Source organism: Mustela nigripes, chromosome 1, assembly GCF_022355385.1.
Source record: "Mustela nigripes isolate SB6536 chromosome 1, MUSNIG.SB6536, whole genome shotgun sequence".
NCBI lineage: Eukaryota > Metazoa > Chordata > Mammalia > Carnivora > Mustelidae > Mustela > Mustela nigripes.
The window spans coordinates 196019097-196031126 of record NC_081557.1 but is presented as its reverse complement, the minus strand read 5'-3'; positions in this window follow the sequence as shown (position 1 = coordinate 196031126).

Here is a 12030-nt window from a genome sequence, read left to right as displayed (position 1 = left end):
CATTCTGTATAATACTGCAATGGTGAATAAATGACATCATGTATTTTTCAATATTCATAGAACTTTATAGCACAGAGCATGAACCTTAATATTTACAAATTAAAAAAAGAAATATATCACTTAGGAGGCCAAAAGATTGCAGGATAGAATGCAGAATGTGATAACACAATCTAACTTCAAAAAACAGCCTTGGTGAATCTAACTTGGGGTAAAGTACTGACCTACCTAACTTTGGAAATGAAGTCTGCATGACTAAAGACAAAGGAACTGCACATAAGCACTGTACTCTAGTTGCCAAAGTTGCTTCCTATTACTTTATATGTATAGTAACAATTAACTAAATGGGAGGTAGATGAGATGAGTCAGGTTTCTCACTGTTTGCAAATAAGCAAGGAGAGGAAACTAGAATGATCCTTTTGGTAATAATGGACTAGAGTTGGAGACATCAACAAATCTCTTGTTTAGGTCAGTAAAGATCAGATGGTTAGATATAAAAATTTTTATGCCTATGTGTACATATGTGAGTTAGTATGCACACACACATTTCTTTACTCTCAGCTGAGAGAATCCAGAAACAATGGCACTCCAGTAGTGATAAGCACATCAAGTGCCGAGAAATAGATTTCTAATACCATTCTCCAATATCAGGGAATACAGCTTCTCAGAGAAATAGATCATTCTAGGATTGAGCTGGGAGGATGCAAAATGAACCTGGAGTATCTTATGGTGCTAACACACATATACATCCACTATACACTCACACACACACACACACACACACACACACACAGATAAACACATACCAATGTATGCATGTCAAAGGGACATAGTATCTAATGAAAAAGTTCCCAATAAACAAAGCTATATTAAAAAAAAAAGATTGATCAACAAATTAAATAAATATTGCAGTATAACACAAAGTATAAAATAAATATCCATGAGTTCATAGTGACCTACATGATTTTTTAATAAATAAATGAGGGAGAATAGACAAATGTCCCATGCAGATTAATTCTAAGTCATTCACATAAACATTAAAGAGTTAGGGCATAAATTCTTTCTCCATAAATGTGAGCTGCACTTATGAATTTCTATCCAAAGAATACATACACTGTAGAAGGGCTAAATAAAGCAACTTTACAGTGGAGTAACCTGACAAACACTACCTTAGCCAGGTGACCATGGTAAATGAAAATAGTGTAATTCATATTGATAGTATGAACTGTTGTTAGTAGGTAATGATACTTACCATAAGATTGGGCTGTATCTCTGTAGTCTATTAAAAAAAAATCTGTATTTAAACATAAGGAAAAGAAAAAGATCAGACAAATCCCAATTGAGGGACATTCTATAAAAAACCTGACTAGTACTGCTCAAAACTGGCAAGGTCATCCCTAACAAGGAAAATCTGAGAGATTCTCACAGCCAAAAAGAGCCTAAGGAGACATGGTAACTAAATGTGATGTGGATAGAATATTAGAACAGCAAACAGATAGACAAAATCTAAGAAAATCCAAATAAACAAAGGGGTTCAGTTAATGGTATTAAATCAATGTTGATTCATTAACTATAATAAATATGCCATATCATGCAAGCTATTAATGATAAGGAAAACTCAGTTTGGAGTATATGGGAATTCTTTAATATCTGAAATATTTCTGTAGATCTGAAGCTGTTCTAAATTCTAAAAAGTTTATTAAAAATAATCAAGCCTCCCCAATGTCCATAATCCCACCCCAAAAATATATGTTTATAAAAAATAAAAAATTAAAAAAAAAATAATCAAGCCTATCCTTTTTGCTTAAAGAATGTTAAAAGTGAAATAGTCTGAACAGATAAATGGTGCTTTCCTTAATAATATGATTTAATAAAAATTTAAAGTCGCATGCAACTGTTTCTATTTCTTACTTTCTTCTTTTTTTCTTCTTTTTTAATACAAATTTAAAATGTGAGTTGACCTAATTTCTATTAGAAATTGAGCCAGTTCTTCCTCAATGTTAAGTTCATTATCCTTCAAGGAAAGAAGCTTCTAAGAGAAGCTCATTAACAATTTCATTTCATTAAGTTTGTAGCTCCTATGTAAGTTTCTTTTGCTTACATATGCAAACTCACTAGAGTGATAAAAAAAAGAAGAAAATATCAGGATATGTGCTGTTTATCATCTGTGATATGACAATCACCCATCAACCTGAGGGGAAGCAGTGACTAAAGAACAAACAAATAATTATGAAACAGTAGGATTGAGTCGTTATTTCAATAAATTTTATTAAGTTCCTAAAAGATCTCCTTTAGGTATTCTGCTTTCTAGAGGAGTAACTTAGCTATAAATGTGTTTCAAATATTTCCCATAAGAGAAGTATATGTATATTATGAGTTCATTCCATACTTTAATTGAATGACTAATGTGTATCCCGGAATCCTCGCACTAGGGATGTATCAGGGAGCAGAATTGATAGAAATCATTGTCTCTGTGACTCTTATCACTGTGCATTCTTTATTATGGAGCATTTTATATATGGATTTGAAGTCTGAAAGTTAGGAAAAACAATAGCATTTTAAGTTCTTGTATACCTCCACTTCCAGATCTCCTTGAGTCCTACCAGAGAGGGAAATAAGTAATCGAAACTCCTTCTTCCAGAATGTAATGTGTTAAAATCTTTAAATAATTAAGAATTTAAACACAGGAAGAAGTTGCAGTAGGTTTTCCCATGGTCCATAGAGACACAAAACTAATAAGGAAAAGGACACTTTTACTTCCCCTACCCCATCCCTCTGGTATCCTCTCCAAATTTTGCAACATTGTTTATTTTTTTAAGTTCTTTCAAGAACTATTTATTAAATATATGTATCAGGGGTGCCTGGGTGGCTCCGTGAGTTAAAGCTGCTTCCTTCGGCTCAGGTCATGATCCCAGGTTCCTGGGACCAAGCCCCACATTGGGCTCTCTGCTCAGCAGGGAGCCTGGTCCCACCCCCAACCTCTCTCTGCCTACTTGTGATCTCTTTCTGTTAAATTAATAAATACAATCTTTAAATAAATAAATAAATATGAGTATCAGTAAGTTTTTGCAACAGAAACTGGGAACAAGACTAAATATAATAGTACTATATCTACATGAGAAATTTTACAAACTAAATCAGATCTTTTTATCCTATTGTAGATTTTAAAGATTTATCTATTTACCTACCTATTAAATTATTTGAGAGAGAGAGAGAGAGATCACATGAGCAGGGGTAGGGACAGAGGAAGAGGGAGAGAATCTCAAGCAGACTCCCTGCTGAGTATAGAATCCAATGCAGAGTTTGACCTCACAACCCTGAGATCACGACCTGAACCAAAATCAGTTTGGATGCTTAACCAAGTTAGCCACTCAAGTGATCCTATTTTATCCTATTGTAGACTTTTATTTTAAATATTTTATTTATTTGAGAGAGAAAGAGCTAGCATGAGCAGGGGTGGGTGAGTGGGTGGGGGTAGGAAAGGGGCAGAGGGAGAGGGAGAGAAGACTCTAGTTGAGGAGGCAGCCCTATGTGCAGCTGGAGCACAATGTGCTGGTCTTGATCCCAGGACCCTGAGATCATGACTTGAGCCAAAGGTAGAGGCTTAACCAACTGAGCCACCCAGGCACCAGTCCTACTGTAGATTTAAAAATTGCAGTAAATTTTATTAGCTATAAAGTCCATCCTAAATATTTTGGGGATCAAGTAAAGCAGGATAAAGGAAGTCCACATACCACGTGTCAAAAATTTGGAAGTTACTTTTTTTTTTTTAAATTAGATTTACAAACTTGTAAAGTTGCATTCTTTTACTTCTAGAAATACAACTTCAAAACAAGAAGCTAAAAACTATGTTGCTATGGGTTGAATTCTGTTTCTGACCCTAAAATAGATATGTTAAAGTCCTAGCCTGCAGTGCCTGTGAGCCTTATTTGTAAATAGGGTCTTTGTAGCTTTAGTCAAGATAAATTGATGTAATTAGGGTGGTCCTTAATCCAGATAACTGGTGCCTTAATAAGAAGAGGGAAATTCGGATAAAGATACACAAGGAGAACACCATGTGAAGACATAGAGACATGCAGTCCTGAAGGAAGATGGCCACGTAAAAAAGGAAGCCATATGAACATTGGCATTATACTGTCATAAGCCAAGCAACACATGGGGCTACTAGAAGTTTAGAAGAAGCCAAGAAGGATCCTCCCCTAGAGACTTGGGAGAGAGTACAGCCCTGCTGAAATCTTGATTTCAAACTTCTAGCCTCTAGAACTGTGAGAACACATTTCTGTTGACTTAAGTCACCCAGTTTGTGGTTCTTTGTAACAACAGTCTTAGGATTAATAAATATATGAATAACTGTCATTTTTTTTAAATGACAAAATTTAGCCACTTATGAGAGTTAATGTAATTATTATTGTACAAGTTCAGCTGCTCTATTAATGGATATGAAAGAGAATGAAAACTTTTATGATTCAACAATTATATAATATTAAGTTATATTGTATTAAAAATATGCTTTTGTCATAAAACTTATTTTTCTTACCTTCAACTTGACAAAAACCACTAATTATTATAATCAAGATTCTACTTAATTTGTGCTCCATTTGCAATAATTACTAGCATATACTTTTGAAATGATAAAAATATCTTTAAAATATCTATATGTAAAGGATTATAAACAATAGGTAAATATATGTCCAGATTGGAAAATTTAAGTATCATTTCATTAACATATAAATTAATTAATGTATAAATTAAATTAAATTAAAGATTAAAATATAATTACCAATGTACTCCAAAAACACTTTTGTTCTTTCAAACATTCAAAAATTATATATTAGAATTTCAATAAAAAAGATATAATTAATTAGTAATTTTAAAATTTAAATAAAAACTACATATACCTGAAGTGTATATTTAATTTTTGGAAGAAATCATTACATTTAACTGCATATTTTTAATAAAATTTAACTTATTTTTAATTTTAATGTTCAAAGTGAATCTAGTGTGCTAATGCAAAGAATGAGATTCAAGATAGTATTGTTTTACATGATTCTGAAAACAGAAGGTTCAGCACTTTTGAATAGAAATATGTCTTTTATTTGGGGCTGATATTTACAGTTTTGGGGAAGCATTTAGAGGGTGCCATTCAGTAAGCACTTAACTTATGACTACCATCAGGAAAAAGGTTGGACTTTGTGTTAGGTGACCTGGTTTACAGAGTCTGTCAAGGACTTTGAAGATGTTTCTCTTTCTCTACCCCTGTTACACAGTCTTCTAAAATAACAATTATCTGGTTTTAAATCTTGTAAATTTTGAAATTTCGTGATCTATAATATGCTGGAAATTATTAGCAAGTCACCGAATTTGATGCTCTGAACTCTATTTTATTTTTTTCTTTTTAGAGAGAGACAGAGAGCACAAGTTGGTGGGGGTGGGGAGTTAGAGAGAAGGGAGAGAGAGAATCTTCAATAGCCTAACATGCCCAGCCTGATGCAGGGTCAATCTTACTATGCTGAGATCAAGACCTGAGCTGACATCAAAAGTCAAGCCCTTAGTCAACTGAGCTATCCAGGCACCCTGATCCTCTAAACATTTTAAAGGTATTTCTTAGCATTTTAAAATTTTATGTTTTCTTTATTTTTATGTTGGGAGAAACCAATAAATTTCCCAATATGCTTCAAATCATACAAAAAAAAAAGATGTGGAATAGAATAAATATAGAAACTACTTGATATGAAACTTCAAATATCTCTCTAGTTTAAGCAGGGGTTTCTAAACAGTATCTATTAAACTTCACAAAAAAGGAATGCTTTTTAAAGCAAGTTTTTAATCTATCATAAGAACTAATTGAAAGAAAACTAAATTTGAGCATTCTACAAGGTACACAGTTTTACAATGTAACATTGTTCTAAATCTGTATCATATATAAAAGGAGATAACTACATTGTGGTTTTTAGAGAAAAAGGGAGGGACTAGAAGGTTGTTTTTTTGTTTTTTTGTTTTTTTTTGTTTTTTTTTTTTTTTTTTTAATGCTGTCTATTTGGGATGCCTGCGTGACTTGGTTGGTTAAGCGTCCAATTCTTGATTTTGGCTCAGCTCACAATCTTAGTGTTGTGAGATCCAGACTAGGGTCCAGCCCCACTTTGGGCTCCTCATTGCACAGAGTCCACTGAAGATCCTCTCTCTCTCTCTCTCTATTCTTCCCCCGCCCACTCTCTCTTTCTCTCCAAAAAAATAAAAAATCCTGTCTATTCAACTTTTGTCATTTCAAAGCAACAAATAGTGAGCAATGATGCTAAAATCTTTCATTCCTGGGTCTCCATTGGCTCAGCTAAGAAAATATATACCAATATATATATAACATTAGAAGATAAAATATACTAAGTTCCTATAATATAGGGATAATAATAGAAATGTATTTGTGATAAATTTCTTGAAACTACTTGTTACACTTCAATTGTCTTTATTTTTGCTTTCAAACTCATTCTGTGTCACATATAAGAAAACAACAGTAACTACACTATAACCTGAAATGTGTTTAGCTAAATCTCCACAGATAGGTGGGTTCTAGTGGGTAGATTAAAATGTAGATAAATCTTTATAGATAAACACATTTTGGAGTGGTCATGAACATTTTTCTCAAATATTTTGACATGTTTGATAAAACAATTAACACTTTATTCATTTTAACTGACACAATTAGGGATTACCCTGTGCAGATAATGGCAATGATTTCTTAACCTAGGACAATATGTTTAGAAAGTGATAGAAGATAATGGATAAGCCAGTATGTCATAATATATGTTTAAAATTGTGAACAGGCATCTTGAGAAATAATATCATTCATAATGAAATGAGTACAAGTATTTCCATTATATTTGCTAAAGCTACATATAATACCTACAATATACTGCTTTAATTCTTATTCTTAAAAGTTATGATTTCAAGAATTTATTTTATTGAACACTTTTTTTAATTTTTTTTTATGAAAGTGGTGGTGTCTGGCAAATGAAACCACTTCTAGGAAGAGTGCTCATTTAGCTTCCTTGGGTTTCAACCAAACACATTTCAGAGATAATGTATCTACAAAAGTTTAACTTGACTGGCATAAAGTTTAAGTAGAAATATTCCATCCAAACCTCTATCCATATCTATATCCATATTTATTAAACATACTGCCCATTTTTAATTTAATTTTTTCAGTGATCCATAATTCATTATTTACGTACCACACCCAGTTCTCCATGAAATATATGCCTTCCTTAACACCCACCACCAGGCTCACCCAACCTCCCACACCCCTCCCCTTCAAAACCCTAAGCTTGTTTCTCAGAGTCCATAGTCTCTTATGGTTTGTCTCCCCCACTCTGATTTCCCCCAACTCACTTCTCCTCTCCATCTTCCAATGTCCTCCATGTTATTCCTTATGCTCCACAAGCAAGTAACACCATATGATAATAGACTATTTCTGCTTGACTTATTTCACTAAACATAATCTCTTCCAGTTCCATCCATGTTGATATGAAAGTTGTGTATTCATCCTTTCTGATGGAGGCATAATATTCCATTGTATATATGGGCCATATCTTTTTTATCCATTCATCTTCTGAAGGACATCTTGGTTCTTTCATCAATTTGGTGACTGTGGCCATTGCTGGTATGAACATTGGGGTACATATGGCACTACTTTTCACTGCATTTGTATCTTGGGGTAAATGCCCAGTAGTGCAATTGAAGGGTCATAAGGTAGCTCTATTTTTAATTTTTTAAGGAATCTCCACACTGTTTTCCAAAGTGGCTGCACCAATGTGCATTCCCACTAGCAGTGTAAGAGAGTTGTTCTTTCTCCACATCCTCTCCAACACTTGTATCCAGTCCTGTTGATTGTGGCTATTCCAACTGGTATAAGGTGGTTTCTCGATGTAGTTTTGATTTGAATCTCCCTAATGGCTAATGATGATGAACATTTTTTCATGTGTCTGTTAGCCATTTGTATATCTTCTTTGGAGAAGCGTCTTTTCATGTCTTCCACCTTTTTTTTTTTTTTTTTTTTTTTTTTTTTACCTGATTTTCTGTTTTGTGTGTGTTGAGTTTGAGGAGTTCTTTATAGATCTTGGATATCAGACCTTTGTCTGTAGTGTAATTTGCTAATATCTTCTCCCATTCCAAGGGTTGCCTCTTTGTTTTGTTGACTGTTTTCTTTGTGTGCAAAAGCTTTTGATCTTGATGAAGTCCCAAAAGTTTATTTTTGCTTTTGTTTCTTTTGCCTTTAGAGACATATCTTGAAGGAAGTTGCTGTGGCCGATGTCCAAGAGGGTACTGCCTGTGTTCTCCTCTAGGATTTTGATAAATTCCTGCCTCACATTGATGTTTTTTGATGAATCTGAGTTTACCTTTGTATATGGTGTAAAGATGATAATGCAAATGGAATGTAAAGGTAATGTAAATTGTAAATGGTGTCGAGTTTCGTTCTTCTATACATAGCTGTCCAATTTTCCCAGCACCATTTATTGAAGACTGTTGTTTTTCCACTACACATTTTTTCCTTCTTTGTTGAAGGTTATTTGACCATAGAGTTGAGGTTCCATATCTGAACTCTCTACTCTGTTTCACTGGTCTATGTGTCTGTTTTTGTGCCAGTACCATGCTGTCTTGGTGATCACAGATTTGTGGTAAAGCTTGAAATCAGGCAATTGATGCTTCCAGCTTTGTTTTTCTTTTTCAACACTTCCTTGGCAATTCTGGGTCTTTTCTGGTTCCATACAAATTTTAGGATTGTTTGTTCCAGCTCTTTGAAAAATGCCTTTGGAATTTTGATTGAGATGGCATTGAAGTTATAGATTGCTCTAGGCAGTATAGACATTTTAACAATATTTATTCTTCTGATTCATGAGCATGGAATGCTTTTCCACCTTTTTGTGTCTTCTTCAATTTCCTTCATGAGTGTTCTATAGTTCCTGGAGTACAGATTCTTTACCTTTTTGGTTAGGTTGATTCCCAGGTATCTTATGGTTCTTTGTGCTATAGTAAATGGAATTGATTCTCTAATTTCCATTTCTATATTTTCATTGTTAGTGTATAAAAAAGCAACTGATTTCTGTACATTGATTTTGTCTCCTACCACATTACTGAATTGTTGTATGAGTTCTAGTAGTTTGGGGGTGGAGTCTTTTGGGTTTTCCATATAAAGTATTATGTCATTTGCAAAGAGAGAGAGTTTGACTTCTTTGCCATTTTGAATACATTTATTTATTTATTTATTTATTTATTGTTTACTGATTTCTGTTGCTAAGACTTCTAGCACTATGTTGAACAACAGAGGCAAAAGTGGACATCCTTGTCGTGTTCCTCATCTCAAAAGGAAAGCTGTCAGCTTTTCCCCTTTGAGCGTGCTATACATTGTAGGTTTTTCATAGAGAGATTTTGTGAAGTTGAGGAATGTTCCCTCCATTCCTATACTTTGAACCATTTTAATCAGGAATGGATGCTATATTTTGTCAAATGCTTTTTTCTTCATCAATTGAGAGATCCATGTGGTTCTTCTCTTATTGATTTGTTTTATCACATTGATTGATTTGTGAACGGTGAAACACACTTGCATCCCGGGATAAATACCACCTGGTCAAGGTGGATAATCTTTTTAATGTACTGTTGAATCCTATTAGCTAGGGTCTTGTTGAGGATCTTGGTATCCATATTCATCAGGGATGGTCTGAAATTCACCTTTCTGGTGGGCTTTTAGCCTGGTTTGGGCATCAGGCTAATAATGCTGGATTCATAGAAAGAGTCTGGAAGTTTTCCTTCTGTTTCTTTCTTTTTCTTTCTTTCTTTCTTCTTTTTTTTTTTTTTTTTTGAAACAACTTCAGGAGAATAGGTATTATTTCTTTTTTGAATGTTTGGTAGAATTTTCCAAGGAATCTGTCAGGTCCTGGGCTCTTATTTTTTGGGAGGTTTTTGATCACTGCTTCAATCCAGTTACTAGATATTTGTCTATTCATGTTGTCAATTTCTTCCTGATTCAGTTTTGGAAGTTTCTAGGTTTCCAGGAATGCATCCATTTCATCTACATTGCTTAACTTTTTGGCATTTAACAGTTGATAATAATTTCTTATAATTGTTTCTATTTCCTTGGTGTTAGTCATGATCTCTCCCTTTTCATTCATAATTTTATTAATTTGGGTCCTCTCTCTTTTACTTTGGACTAGTTTTGCCAATGGTTTATTGATCTTATTGATTCTTTCAAAAAACCAATTTCTAATTTCATTGATGTGTTCTACTGTATCTCTAATTTCTATCTCATCGATCTCTGCTCTAATCTTGATTATTTCCTTTCTTGTGCATGGGGTTGTCTGTCTTACTTTGTTGTTGATTTTCCAGTTCTTCAAGATGTAAAAAGAGTTGGTGTATTGTGGATGTTCCCTTTTTTTTTTTTTCTTGAATGTTGACAATTTTTAAAGATTTTCATGACTTAGGATAGTGGATCGTAACTTTGTATATTGGAATCACTTGAGAACTTAAAAACATACTTGAAATCTAGATTCTATCATCAGAAGTTCAGATTTAATTGGTCATGGACATTGGCTCCTGGGTATTGAAATCTCTAAGCTCTCCATGTGATTCTAATGCCTAGTGAAATAGTAGAATCACTGTCTTAGGATTTTAAGAAGGCTTGGGTGAGAATAGTAAGATTTTACATTTTATAAATGTTACCTTGAAATGACCATACCTAAACACAACATGCCTTGAATATGTCTTGGCTCTTATGTGGAATTTAAGAAACAAAACAAACAAGAAAGGAAAAAGAGAGAGAAACCAAGGAACAGATTCTTAACTGTAGAGAGAGAACAAACTGATGGTTACCAGAGGCATGGGTGAAACAAGTGATGGGAACTAAAGGGTACACTTATCATGAAAAGCACTGGGTAATGTACAAAATTCTTAAATCACTATATTGTACACCAGAAACTAATAAACAATGTATGTTAACTATATGGGAATTAAAATTTTAAAAATAAATTAAAAATAAGGCAACATGGCTAGCTCAGTCAGTAGAGCATGTGACTCTTGATCTCAAGCTCATCAGTTTCAGCTCCACATTGGGCCTGGAGCCTACTTAAAAAAAAGTGATAATAATAATAAATACATTTTAAAAACTTAATAAAAATAAATGAATTTTAAAATAGCTGATTTGTTGACATAAGTATATTGTAACTTAGTTACAACAAGTCCATGATTAAAATATGATTAAAAGCTATATTCCCAATATTATTTTGGTTCCTAATCCGTGAGGTTATTACTGTTAAATTTTCTACTTCTGCATAATGTACTCTTTGTAGAATGGATTTTTAAAAGACCTATTATTAATGTAGATTGGATTTTACTGATGTACTGGAAATAATTAACAACCAGGTCTTTTAGAATAAATGGCCCTGATCTGTAACGTTTTCTGCTTTCCATGATATATGTACATCTACTGTGGCCACTCTCAACCTACAACATGATGTCAGCCAGCTGACAAAGATTCTGAAAATTTAATAGCTGTTACAAGCTTGGAGCTGGGTCCTGCATATCATTACAACACACCACTTGCATATGTCTAGCCTTTTGTAGTAAACATTCTTATACAAATATGTCAGTTAATTCTCAAATTCACACAGTGATAGAGTTACAGTGTGATTTGTTCCAATTCAGAGGAAGGAAATAAGAGGCTTAAAGAAGATTTAAATTGCTCAAGTCAAGACTGGCTGCAGCCATCAACATAAAATTTTGAACATCTACTGTGAATCAGGGTCTATTCTCCCATATGTGGATGCGTGGCATTTACTCTACCCTCAAAGAGCCTATGTTTTACTCTAAAAAGACAGAAAAAAAAAACCCAAACAACAACAGTAAACCAGCATATAGGATAAGCTTACTAGTTGATAGGAGTTATGAGAAAAATGATATTGATGCTATGGTAGAGGACAACTGGTACAGGATTTTTTTTTTTTTTTTTTTTTTTTTTTTTAGGTTGGACCAGAGACAAGTTTCCTGAGG